The 14,074-nt window shown below is 40.3% G+C and overlaps 1 pseudogene; it reads left to right on the top strand.

Moving 5' to 3' along the window:
- Positions 1-11,919: 11,919 nt before the first annotated feature.
- Positions 11,920-13,544, top strand: LOC109275338 (55 kDa erythrocyte membrane protein-like; annotated as a pseudogene).
- The last annotated feature ends 530 nt before the right edge of the window (positions 13,545-14,074 follow it).

Genomic DNA, 14,074 nt, shown 5'->3' with positions numbered 1-14,074 from the left:
TGGTAAGAGGGGGCTCAACACTGAAGTTTGGAATTACCACTTCTCCCTTCCTCTAGGTTTTTTTTAATTTTTTTCCCTCAGTAAGTTCTTCTTTTAAGAATCACCAATTATATTATATATATTATACATCTCTATCCCTATCGATGTATCTATCTATGTATTATCTATCTATCTACCTACCTACCTACCTACCTATCTTAGTGCTTTTTCCCCCAAAGGGAAACCTTTGATGGAAACATACTAAATTAAACAAATAAAATCACCTTAGATTGAACTGGAGAAAGTACCAGAGCCCCAGTCACTCAACCCCCTCTCCACTACCTTTACCTCTTTAGTAAACTCTGTGAAGTCAAAATATGCTATGAGATTGATCATAGCATATTTTGAAATCACTGCACTACCTGATTTCTAGGATCGCTTACATTTTTGGTATTCATGAGTCTGAGACAAAAGTCCATCTGACTCTATATCTCTTTTAGGTGATCAGGATTACAATCTATGGAATAAGTAACCAACTGGCAAATTTGCTACTCTGCCAGAGTCTTCTGCATGTGATGTCCTACCTATTCCACTTACTCTCCACTTTCGCTTACTGAAACCCTGTACATGGCCTATCCCAGCTTCCTTACATAGAAATTACATGAGGCATCATGAGCTCTAAGTCCCAGAATTCTCCCAGAGCTTACACTTTCCCTTGGTTTCCACTGGATACGAGGCTGGTCTAGAAAACCAGGCCAACTTTTTCCCAGTAAAAACCACTAGTTTGAGTGTCTAGTTAATGGGCCAGGCCGGCTCTAGCTCCCAGTAGAGAAAATTTAGACTAAAATATTTGACACAGTGGTTACCACTCCTTCAGTCTTTGTTTTGTTTTTCTGTTTGTCTATTTGTTTTATCATAACAGGGAAAAAAGCCTTAGCTTAAATTTCTGACATACAGGGTTTCAAATTGTAGCATTCCAAAGTTTAAGAACTTGGGGAAAATTGAGAAAATGGAAGCAATATCCCAAATCTGGCATGTTACCACCTTTACTGAGATGAATCAACTGGAATTACCAAGGAACTGCCAAAATGAAACCGAAAAATCGCAGCATACTTCCGACACAGGTTTTGGGCAGAAAGAGGAAAAAAGTTTTATCTAGCTCCCCCTGGTGGTGGATGCTTGAAATGTAAGACCACCTAATAGTTCCTAAAGCAATTTTTTGCATTGCTGTGTAGCTATTTGCCCATCCTACATAAAAATTAACTCTGAAATTGAATTACAATTCTTTGCAACTTGATACTCCTGGAAAAATATCAGACATCACAGGTGCCTGGTGCCAACAACAAAATATATTACAGCAAAAAGCAGTTTCAAAAATTAATTTTCATGATACTCACTAGGACTTCTAAGAATTTCTGGTGCCTGAGGAACAGTTGCCACTACAGAAATAACTTGAAACAATAAATGTTATTCATCAATTAATATTCATTTATTCCTGAAGCAAACTGTGAAATATCTTATTCGATTTTTTTCTCAGTAAGCAAAGATGATCTAACATACATTTTGAATTGAAATGGCTTAATATTTGTTTTTAATTGATAAATCTGGCTGCAGTTTGGGGAATGAGGAGGAGTGGGAAGCATGGAGGATTAAGGGGTTGGATGACAGAAGGAATCTGTGATCAAAGGCTTGTAGGTAAAAGACTGTAAGAAAAGAACTTGAACTAGGGCACTAGCAATAAAGATGGAGAAAGCCCAGATTCTGGTGACATTTCTGGAATACAGTTTATGGGGTTTGGCCATTAAGTCAGTGTAACTGGCAGAGTGGGAGTAGTGAAGGATGCAAACTTCATGTCCTTGAATTTTCCACTGAACTTCAAACCATGTTAGTACCTTTCTGCAGTTAAACATACCCATGTCTTTCTTCTTTGAAGCCATGATGAGATTCATATCTAGTCTGGATCAGTCTGACAGAAGGTGAGATGTATGGATGAGTCTGCCTAATTATTTAACCTGAGAAACCAGAACACTTAGATTGACTTAAACTGATGTTTGAGAGCAGGCTATAAAACCAGGGCTCGTATCTGATGTGAGATTAGGGAAGATAAGGAAGGTGGTGAAGGTAAGTGAAGACAGCCATGTCCTTACCCCTCTAATCTGCTTATATAATATAGCATCTTTATTTATTTATAGCTTTATAGTTCATATAGCATCTCCTGTACCAGGTATTTTTCTAGGCACTTAGGATTTAAATGAGAAGAAAAGGAAGTCCTCACTGTCAATAATTTTACTGTCTGGTGGTTGAAACAGGCAGGTAAGCAGGCAATTCTAAGACAGTGTGATTAATATAATTTTTATATAAAATGAGAGGACAAAGGAGGGGGAAAAGCCCAGACTTGGAAAGTTCAGGAAAGCTCTCTAAAAATGGTAATATCTGAAGTAAAACATAGATAATGAGTAAGCAATCCTGATGGAAGTAGGAAATGACTGTCCTTCCAAGTAGCAGAGAAAAGAGCCAGTGAAAAGTTCTAGAAAATTAGGAGTACATCAGTATGCCTGAAATATTAAAGAGAGACAAAGAGAGAGAGAGAGAGAGAGAGAGAGAGAGAGAGAGAGAGAGAGAAGTAGGTTGGGAGAAAGGGGGCATAGTAACAGATGAATCTTCAGAAATAACCAGGGACTAGATCACGTGCAATATGCATTTATTCAGAGTTTGTACAGGAGAAAGGGTATTCCTGCACTCCTAATCCCTATGTTTTTATTAAGGAGTTAGATATGGATCTTAGCATTTAAATAATATCCTTTTTTGTTGGCACATGTGGGTCAATTTTCACCTTCTGGGGTTTCCCCAAACTAAAAGACTCAGTATCAGCAATTTGTTCCTGAGAGAAGAAAATCTTTTTGTTACAACAGGACTATGCATGCTTCAGCCATATATGAGGGCCCCTGCACGTGGTCTTATGGGAGGCAATGCAAGTCTAGTGTCTAGACAGGAAAAAGAATCAGAGGCTGGTATTTTGTTTGAGATGTGACTAATCCACAACCTTCTCAATTCCAAGTAGCATTTTTTCTATAAATTAGTTTTAAATATTTTCCCAAACAGGGACTGCCTCTCAAAATGTAACCTCCCACCCCCAACATAAGCTTACTTGCATAAACTTTCCTCAGACCTAAAAGAAGAAATGGATTGTAAAGTCATCTTTGGGTGGGGGGTCCAAATCAACAAGAGAAATTGTGGAATAATTTCCCACCATCATAAGAATAAAGATTGGGATGCTGAGATTATTCATATCATTTTAAGGTAAGATTATGTAGGGAAATAATATATTTGTATTCTCTATCTCTTTTTGCTTTCCCTGAGGGATGAGAAGGGTTACAGAGATCCACCTTCTAGGCCAAGATTTGTCAGGCATCATGGACACTCAGTGGGGATAATGTGAGGTGGAGGAAGGTATGTATGTTTTATGGAGTAGGCAGTTGAAATACATCTTGTGGGTCATGTTAAGAAGTCCAAAGTACGAATAACAGATTCAGACTTTAAATTCAGATGGCGCTGAAGAAGCATCAGAGTGTTTTAAGCAAGGAAATGGCATGATCGTATTTATAGTGTGCAAATAACAATAAAGCTGTCATGAGTAGAATGAACTGGAGGAAAGCATAGTGAAGGGAAGAAGTCCAGTTAGAAACATGTACGTACCACAGTCCAGGCAAGAGATTGATCTAGTCTGGTAGGAGAGTGGAGGTTAAGAGGTGAACAGATTCAAGCAATTTTAAGGACACTGAAGCAACAAGACTCGGAAAGAGATTGGATACATCACTGGTGATGAACAACAGTTCAGAGAAGAAGGTCTTGCCTAAAATTTATTGTGAACACGTGCTTCTGCTTGCCTGAGGCCTTTTTTCCTGATGATGGGAGCCCACTGGATCTACACTCAGGGAAAAGTGGAAGTGCCATAGTTACTGTCCCAGAAACAGCTCTCAAGCCTGCTTCTAGAAGCCCAGTTTCTGAGGATTTGATCTAAGGCCTGATCATCCTTTCTTTGCTAAGTACTCCTTTTAGAAATCTAATCTGCTTTCCCATTGAATGCTGGATTTATTCTAGATTATGTCACTTATGCTAGATACAATTTAAATATATCGTCAAAATTGCATTAAATAATATCTTCTTTAGGGGCGCATGGGTGGCAAAGTGTCCAACTTCAGCTCAGGTCATGCTCTTGCAGTCCACGAAGTTTGAGCCTGTGTTGGGCTCTGTGCTGAAAGCTTAGAGTCTGGCCTGTTTCAGCTTCTGTGTTTCCCTCTCTCTCTGCCCCTCCCCAGCTCACCCTCTGTCTCTCTCCCTCTCAAAAATAAACATTAAAAATTTTTTAAATAATATTTTCTTTAATGAGTGGATGTTAGACTTACTGTAATAATTTTTCAGTATATATTATTGAATTATATTGTACATCTGAAACTAATATAATGCTACATATTCAATTAAAAAAAAACTACTGGAACATACAGGATTATTTTTGTCACTGTTTTATATAAATTATGATCCTGTCATGTACTCATCTCCTCTGGCTTATTTACCTTTAACCCTTCACATCAACTAGCTTTAATTCATCCTTTTTAATGGCTATATAATATTTCACGACATGGGTGTACCACATGTGCTCATTCATTGCCCCATCAAAGAGCATTCTGTTTTTCAGGGTTTTTAAAAAAATATATTCATTTCTTTTTTTTTTTTTTTAGGAGAGTACAAGTGGGGGAGGAGCAGAGAGAGGGGGACAGAGGATCTGAAGCAGGCTCTGGCTGGCAGGCTAACAGCAGCGAGCCCGATGTGGGGCTCAAATACATAAACTGCGAGATCATGACCCGAGCTAAAGTCAGATGCCCAACTGACTGAGCCATCCAGGCACTCGTTTTTCAGTTTTGATTTATTTTATTTCACTGCTATGACTAATGCTACAATAAATATTTATACATATCCCCCCAAATGATATTTTTGATATCTTTTTTAACCTTTATTTCATTTATATAGGATTAGATATGGTACTGTGGGAATTGTGTCTCCTAAAATGTATGTATTGAAGGCTTAACCCCCCCAATGTGACTGTACTTAGTGTTGGAGCCTTCAGGGGGTAATTAAGACTAAATAAGGTCATAGGATGGGGCCCTAATCCCAGAGAGATGGTGTTCTTGTAAGAGGAAGAAACACTCTTTTCTCCCCCCACCCCCTCTGCTTCCCTCCCCCTTTCTCTTTCTCTCTCTCTCACCACATGCTCACAGAAGAAAGGCCAGGTGAGTATACAGTGAGAAAGTGGCAATCTACAAACCAGGAAGAGAGCTTTCATCAGAAATGGAATCATCCAGCAACTTAATCTGGGACTCCCAGCCCCCAGAACTGAGAGAAAATAAATATCTGTTGTTTAAGCCACCTGGTTTATGGTATTTCGTTATGGCAGCCCGAGCTGATTAATACATATGAGTACATTCAGTTTTTAATATTCTTATTGTTTATTTCCAAACTTCTCTATTCTCTTTCCTATTTTTTAATTTAATTTAATTTTTTCATAATATCCTTTCATAAGAGAATGGATTCTGGACACGGATTGTCTTTTACTTTGGTCAAATTTCTTAACTTTCTTTGATTCAATTTTCTAAAATGTAAAAGGGAAACAATATTAACATTTATTTCCTCATAAGATTGTTATGAAGAATTAACACAATATATAAAGTCCTTTAAACATACATGGATTTCTAAACTTACTGTTATAAAGTTTCTATCTTATTCCTTTCTGTTTTTTAAATAATTATAGTTTTCAACAAATTAAATCAAACCTTTCTATTTCTCTCTCATTCTAACATAGCTCTTTCGTGTCCTTTAAAAGACACTCCCCCTTTCTAATTTCTTCTTGCCACAGACTCCTTTCCCCTGGTAGATAGAGCTTCACAAACTCATCGTTATTCTTCCTTATAAAGGGTAGTCAAACAGACCATCTATTGAGATTCCCACCAGATCAATTGACAATTGATTCCATTTGGTCACTAGGCAACATATTTTGGGAAAAGAATGTTGTGAATACTGTTTTTGCCTTGATTCTCCAGGAATAAAAATTCTCCAAATCATCTTCTGCTTTGTTCTAGTATCTATGTGAGCCTAAAATAGCATTCATATCGTCTGTCTTTGCTTGTCACGTTCGTCATGCCATAGATTCTAAGTATAGAATCTGTAGCAAGATCCTGTTGATAGAAGATGCACATTTATATGTTTAGAAACAATATCGAGAAAGAAAGAATGTTTGGATATAACATCAAGGAAGATAGGTTGCCAAAATAAACAAATAAAAAACGAAAGGAAGAAAAGAAAACTGGTTCAAGCTGAAACACCCTGGCAACAGTTTCTCCTTACCAGTTTGCGCTTCAGATTCTCACCATCCTTTGTAGAACTGGGGCATTCTTCAGGCTCTTTTTCCACAATGGCCACTAGGGGGCACTGCCTATCAGCCGTGAGGGAGGTAAGCTGCGAGTCCCTAACTTGGGGAAAGGACTGAGGTGAAATATGACAGTAGGGTCAGCCAGCACCAGGGGAAACTAAGGTATAGCTAAATGTCTCAAGGCAAGATTTTGCTGCAACCAAAAATGAAGTTTAAAAAAGACTTGTTAAAATGTGGTGGGTGTTCGCTCTAGATTTTATTCTCCTCCCACTCACTCTGAACATAGATGTTGTAATTGACTTGTAGCTTTATGGCTGCATGTGCCTTAAATTATATCATCAGTGTGTTACCCAACATTTTGGTACAAATTGCGTTTCTGAAATTCAAAATCTATTTAAATGATGATGGGTGGTTTCACTATTAAAAGATGGCATAGGTAGGTATGGGAAAAGTTCTTTAGGAAAGCAAAATATTACTTAATGTTTGAACACACCTGCAAATTCCTTATTAAGTTGATTTAAAGTGTGACACATTGCGAAGCTACTTGAGGTTTGATTCATTAGACCTACATACTATCCAATTAGACCACTGGCAAAGCATGAATTCAATTAGACCACTGCCAAAGCAAGAATTCAATTTCCAAATCCCTAAGCAGTCATTTAGTGCATCCACGGATTCTGCTCATGGGCCACCGATGCTTCCTCTGAGCGCCTTGAAGCTGCAGTCTGTGATCGCCCGCAACTTCTTACATTGCAATTCTACCCTCTCCTTACCTACCTCGGAATGCTCAGATTTCAAGACCGCAGGGGGCATTTTTTGAATGCATGTTAATGTGCGTATGTGTGGTTTGTCTATGTAAACAGCTTTACATTTTAACATTTATCTCTGGCAACTCAGTGGCAAGTAGTGGTTTTACATTTGCTGTGGCTAAATGGGTACTGAATTCATCAGCCTGAGTTACACAGGGCTTCAAGCAGGTGTTCTAACCTCATGTATCTGCAGAAACGTTCAGCTGACTTTCAGCACTATACTCTCCTGCACTGTCTCTAACATCAAGGACTGTTCCTCTTCAACATCCTTTACTTCCCTTTTTTCGCTGATGTCAGAACTGTAGCATGCCCAGGGGACAGACAAGAGACCTATTTCCTTCTGTGTCTGCCTCATTTCCTTGGTTATCTCCTCCAGCTTAGTGATTATTAAAGCCACTTACAGGCTAACAATTGACAAATTTATATCTTGAGTCTATTCCTCTCCCATATATTCCAAATTCTTACGTCCAAATGCCTACCTGACATGTCCACTTGAGTGGCCAATAAATACCTCAAACTTGCGTCCCAAACTAAACTGCTGATCTTTCCTCCAAAACTTCGTTCCTAAGTTTAAAGCAACTTCCCACTCCTCAGGTGAAAAAGACTGGACTCCCCATGCCTCTTTATCTCTCATCTTAAGTTATATTCATGTAACTTAATCCATATATTCTATTTATCCATAAGTTATATTTATAAAGCATTTGTAGCTTACAAAATATTTTTAAAGATACTTGTTTCATTTGGGCCTCATACTTCTCCACCTAGATAAGCAGAAAAAGATAAAGAAACTGAGTCTCTAGTAGGTTAGGTAATTTATTCATGGTCACACAGTGTGGAGTTGAGCCTTAAATTCACATCATCACATTAAGTTCCAGGAAACTTTTGCTAGTCTTAGAACTAGTGCTGGGGACTCCTGGGTAGCTCAGTCAATTAAGCATCTGACTGGTTCAGCTCATGATATCACGGTTTGTGGGTCTGAGCCCCATGTTGGGCTCTCAGCTGTCAGCACAGAGCCCGCTTTGGATTTTCTGTCCCCTCTGTCTCTGCCCCTCCCCTGCTTGCATTTTCTCTCTTTCTCTCTCTCTCTCTCTCTCTCCCTTCCTCCCTCCCTCCCTCCCTCCCTCTCAAAAATAAGCATTAAAAAAAAGGACTAGTTCTGAACATTAAGTCCACCAGCCCATTGCAAAATGAGAATAAGACTGATGAAGTAATTTTTCACAAAGCTTGAAGTATTTCATTTAAAGAAGTGTCCTTTCTTCTTAGATGTATCATTTGCAATATCTGATGTCATAATGTCCTCTATTTTATAATAGTAATAGTATTCATACTTGTCTTAATAAGGCAAAATAAAAAGTTAATTCCTATCTGGCAAATATTATGATCTGTAACATGCAGAGTCTGGAAATCGCTGAATATACTCTCATATCTCAGGTCACAAGATGTAGGGAGCAAGTTGCATTCTCACTAACATATTTTTCTTCTAGTCTATACTTGGGTTTTAGAGTCTGCTTATTTTTGTATCTGTGTAATGCAAATTAATAACTCCAAAATAGGAAGGCCTAAACAGACACCTTCTGTATGTGTGCCTCATGCATGAAGCTCCTTTCTGGTTCTCTGCTTCTATTGAGGAATTTTGATTATAATTTGGGAAGTGTAAAAAAAATCATATTACTTTAGGGTGAACAGTGGTGTCCATATTACTAAAAAGTTCAAAGGGAATGATGATTACATTTAGGGAACTGTCTCTGAATCCTATTAAAATGCTGTTGAATATAATCATTTATCGATCTCTCCCTCCCAAATCCTACTGAAATGATGGAGCAGATATACGTACACATACAGCAGTATGAGTAACTGGAGAACAATACCACCAGCTGATCAGAGCAGTGAAGAATTTCTGGAAGAGTAGATTCATTCATTTATTCAACAACTATTTATTGAGGGCTTATTAAATGCCATGCACTCTTCTAGATAATGGAAATACTGCAGTATCTCAACATCTTGTTGAATGTCCTTGTTCTCATAAATCTTACATTATTGAAAGGCAAATAAGGCAATGTTTTTTTAAAAAAAAGAATGAGTCAGATTGAGGTAACTGCGATGCAAATAATTAAGAGAAGTTAATGTGATAGAAAAATTACTGAGTGGTTGCTCTAATTTGGATAATTATGAAAGAGCTCTTTGAAAAGCTGATATGTTAGTTGAGAGCTGAACAAGAAGGAGCCAGCTGTTCAAAGATCATGGGGAGAACACTTCTGTGAGTGAGAAGAGCTTGTGCAAAGACCCCAAAATAGGAGTAATCTTCCCATGTTTGAAAATCTAAAAGGTAAGAGAATTGAAGGTTAAAAAGCAGGCCATAGAGGGAAGCAGAGGTCAGACCATGCCAGGTTTTGTAAACCAGATAGGAGTTTGGTTTTTATTCTAAATAGGATGGGAAGCCATTGGACAAACATAGGTGGCAAAGTAGCATGATGTGATATGTGATTTCAAAAGCCTGCTCTGATTAAATTTTGGAAAATGAATTGTAGGAGGTGGTATATGGATTTGGATAATGTTAGCTGTAATTACAGAAAACCTAAACCTAACCTAAAAAATATTAGGGGCACCTGGGTGACTCAGTCAGTTGAGCATCCGACTTTGGCTCAGGTCATGGTCTCACCATTGGTGAGTTCGAGCCCTACACAGGGCTCTCTGTTGTCAGCCTGTCAGCACAGAGTCTGCTTCAGATCCTCTGTGCCCCTCTCTTTGCCCCTCCCCCATTTGCTCTGTCCACCAAAAAAAAAAAAGCGTGTGTGTGTGTGTGTGTGTGTGTATATGTATATAAACCCATGATGTAAAAAGTACATCAATAGGACATCTTCAGCATTGTCTATCATTGCCTCAGCAATAACATCAAGGACTAGAGCCCTTTTATCTTTTCATTTTGATATTATTGGTGTGATATTATTGGTATTTGATATTATTGGCTCTGTCTCTGTGACTTCTCCCACCATCGGTTGCCAGGTAGCTTCAGTGGTACCAGATCGCAAGTGCAGACACAGCAATGAAAGAAGGAATAAGCCTCCCAGTAGACCTTCTTCCAGATGTGCCTTTATATTGATGGCTATAAAGATTTCTAGTGGAGTGAAAACACCTTTACTTTCTCCCAAAATTTGTCAGTCAGAACTTCCAATTCGTACACCAAAAAATCAAATAACTGAGTTCCAAGTTCTTAATTTAGGAACCAGAAGACAGCGAGGTGTAATTAATGCCCTTAAAGAAATTTTTGAGGATACTGCATTCATAGAAATGAACGGGCTTCATTTTTGAAAGAACAATTAGACTCCAAAAATAAAAGCCCCATTGCAGAGGCAAGAAACAGATGGGCTAAAATCACAGAACCAACACAGCTGATGGCTGAACTTCTAAGCTAGAAGACAGAGTCAACAAAGAGTGCATCGCTGTTGTAAGCCCCTAAAGTATTTATAACATTTCATAAATTCAAAACAAAAAGTGAAAAATAAGGTTGATTAACAGAAAAAGGACAGCCAAACACCATCTACCTGGAAAGTATTTTCTCAAAAAAGGCAATTAAGAAGTGAAAGTATGTATAAAGAGGAAACTAGTACTCCAGCTAACTACATTTACACCAGCCATGCTGGTCATCTCTCTGGGAATGGCTGATTCTTTACCGAATGGATGATAGCACCATACACAGAAATAGGAAGGATGAGGCCAAAACAGGATTTAGAAGACAGATATTTTACCATAAATACATTAACTAGGAAATGAGAATCTTCAGAGATAAATCAACCATGCTTTCAACTTGACAACAAGATGAACAAATCACAAAAAAAGACAAAAATATTTCATTTGGAATTTGATTTGGGGGAAATTTTTCAGAAAATTGACTTGATAGAATCATACATCTTCATGAAACAACATGTAATTCTCTATTTCACTGAAATGGCAATAAAAGATTTTTAAAGCAAATACAAAAGGTTTCATAGCTGTGGGAAAAAACTTTGCTCCTTTAATATTGAGAAGATTCAGTCCTCTAAAGTAATCAAAGACCTGATACAAACAGCATGAGGCAGGGGAAATCATTTTGATGAAACACAATCTTTGGGGCACCTGGGTGGCTCATTCAGTTAAACCTCCTGCTCTTGATTTTGGCTCAGGTCACGACCTCACGGTTGGTGAGTTTGAGCCCCCTGTTGGGCTCTGAGCTGGCAGTGCAGAGCCTACTTGGAATTCTCTCTCTCCCTCTCTCTCTCTCTGCCCTTCCCTTGCTTGCGTTCCTCTCTCTCTCAAAATAAATACATAAACTTAAAAAAAAAAAACATTAAAAATATAACAAAAAGTAAAAAAAAAAATACCCACAATTTTTGTTTTCAAGGAAAAGTACTTGAAAGAAACAAAACAACACTTTCATAACCTGGTAGCAGCAGTGATCCATAATCTAAGAAAATTTATCCTCATTTGCAGTTGAAGCAAATTAAGCTGTAGTTTGATACAAATACACAACTGATATTAAAGATTACCTTTTGGCCCTTCCAGCACGCCGTGGGTGGGAAGGTGGTGGGGCCGCGCCGCCCCCGCCGCCTCTGTGGCCCTGCAGGCTTCCGCTGGCACTTCCGGTTCTGCCCGCCTTGCGGCTCACGGCCCCTCCTCCAGGCCCCGGGAAGATTATGCTCTAGGCGAGCGAGGACGAGGGCGGGGTGCGGCATGCGCACCGCTGTCTCTGACCTCTACTTGGAGCACTTGCTGCAGAAGCACAGCCAGCCCGAGGCTGCTCACACCAGCCGAACGCTGTGGCCGAGGGCATGTACACCAACGGCTGGGCTGCCCCAGGAAGCCTTGCCCAGGCGAAGGGGCAGGACGTACAGAAGGTGCGACTCATCCAGTTGGAGACGGTCACCCAAGAGCCCATGGGAATCATCCTGAAGCTGAACGACAAGCAGTCCTGTACGGTGGCCAGAATTCTTGACGGCGGCATGATTCACAGTCAAGGCTCCCTTCACGTTGGGGATGAGAGCCTAGAAATCAATGGCACAAACGTGACTAATCACTCAGGAGAGCGGCTGCAGAAGGCGATGAAAGAAACCAAAGGAACGATCTCATTAAAAGTAATTCCCAACCAGTAGAATCATCTTCCTGCACTAGATGTTCATGAGAGCCAAGCTTGACTATGACCCCAAAAAGGACCACCTGATCCCCTGCAAGGAGGCGGGGCTGAAGTTTGTTACTGGGGACATCATCAAGATAATCAGCAAACACGACAGTAACTGGTGGCAAGGGCAGGTGGAAGCTTCCTCCAAGGAGTCAGCTGGATTGATCCTTTCTCCTGAGCTGCAGGAATGGCGAGTGGCAAGCGTGGCTCAGCCTGCTGCGAGCGAAGCCCCAAGCTGCAGTCCCTTTGGGAAGAAGTACTAAGACCAGTACCTGGCCAAGCACAGCTCGATTTTTGACCAGTTGGAGGTCGTTTCCTACGAGGAAGTTGTTCGGCTCCCGGTGTTCATGAGGAAGACGCTGGTGCTTATAGGAGCCAGCGGGGTGGGCCGCTGCCACATTAAAAGTGCCCTGCTCAGCCAGAACCTGGACAAGTTCGCGTACCCCACCCCACACGGCCGCCCAGGAAGAGTGGGGAAGATGGGGAAAATACCACTTTGTCTCCACCGAAGAGATGACGAGGGGCATCTCTGCCAATGAATTCCTGGAGTTTGGCAGCTACCAGGGCAACGTGTTTGGCACCACATTTGAAACCCTGCACCAGATTCATAAGCAGGACAGGATTGCCATCCTGGACATTGAGCCCCAGACCCTGAAGATTGTCTGCACAGCAAACTGTCATCGTTCATTGTGTTCATCACACCCTCCGACCAGGGGGCACAGACAGAGGCCCTGCAGCAGCTGCAGAAAGACTCCAAGGCCATCCGCAGCCACTATGCGTACTACTTTGACCTCTCGCTGGTCAACAACAGCGTCGATGAAACCCTGAAGAAATTGCAAGAAGCCTTGGAGCAGGCGTGCAGTTCTCCACAGTGGGTGCCCGTCTCCTGGGTTTACTAAGCTTGCAGAAGGAGGGAACTACCATCCGCCCTTCTGTAGCTGTGTGAACTGCATTCTCCTTGCTTTCAGACCAACAGGGAGGCTCCCCTAGTTTTGTCAGCTTCCCGCACTCTGCTCCTCTCCTATTTCCGCCGCCGGTGGGCGTCAGGCTGGTGCAGGCTCCTGACTGGGCTCTGACTTTCCTGCTAGATGGAGCCCCAGTGATCAGGGCTTCAGAAGGCTCTCTGGAAATCTGAAGCGGAAAGTACTGTCAAAACTCACCTGCTAACCAAGGATGGTGCAGAGAGGAAAAGCTACGGACCTTGTTCTTTAAAGCCTGTGCGCCTTCACCTTTAATTACCCTGGGCATTTAATTGGTCTTGGAAGCATTTGTAACCTCAGCCTCAACTTTTAAAATGCCAAAATGAAACAGCTGCGCAATAGAAGGATGTCTGCTCTAGGGAAACCCTCAAAAGCAGTAAAAATGTTGTGTTAAAATGCCAGGAAAAAAACACACACACAAAAAGATTACTTTTTAAAAAATTCTATCACAAATTCACCCACTTTTAGCCAACTCGTTATACAAAGTAAGAATTCTCTTTATCTCCAACTTTGTGTATCCATTTACACCTATTTGATTCACTTGTTCTTAACAGTTATGTTTAGATTACTCATGAAAATTTCATGAGACATTAAAGAGCTAGCCATCAACTTAAGTTATTTTTCTTGCTGGCAAATTTTGTAACAGAGGTAACATGAATTCATTTGACTAGTAGACCCAGGTAGAATAAAAGTTGTATGCTTGAATTAATTCTAATGCTGATAATTTGAA

The sequence above is a fragment of the Panthera pardus genome, unplaced genomic scaffold, assembly GCF_024362965.1.
Source record: "Panthera pardus isolate Hobbes unplaced genomic scaffold, ASM2436296v1 HiC_scaffold_16, whole genome shotgun sequence".
Classification (NCBI taxonomy): domain Eukaryota; kingdom Metazoa; phylum Chordata; class Mammalia; order Carnivora; family Felidae; genus Panthera; species Panthera pardus.
The sequence above is the reverse complement of the archived record's forward strand: the minus strand, read 5'-3'. Positions and strand labels throughout refer to the sequence as shown.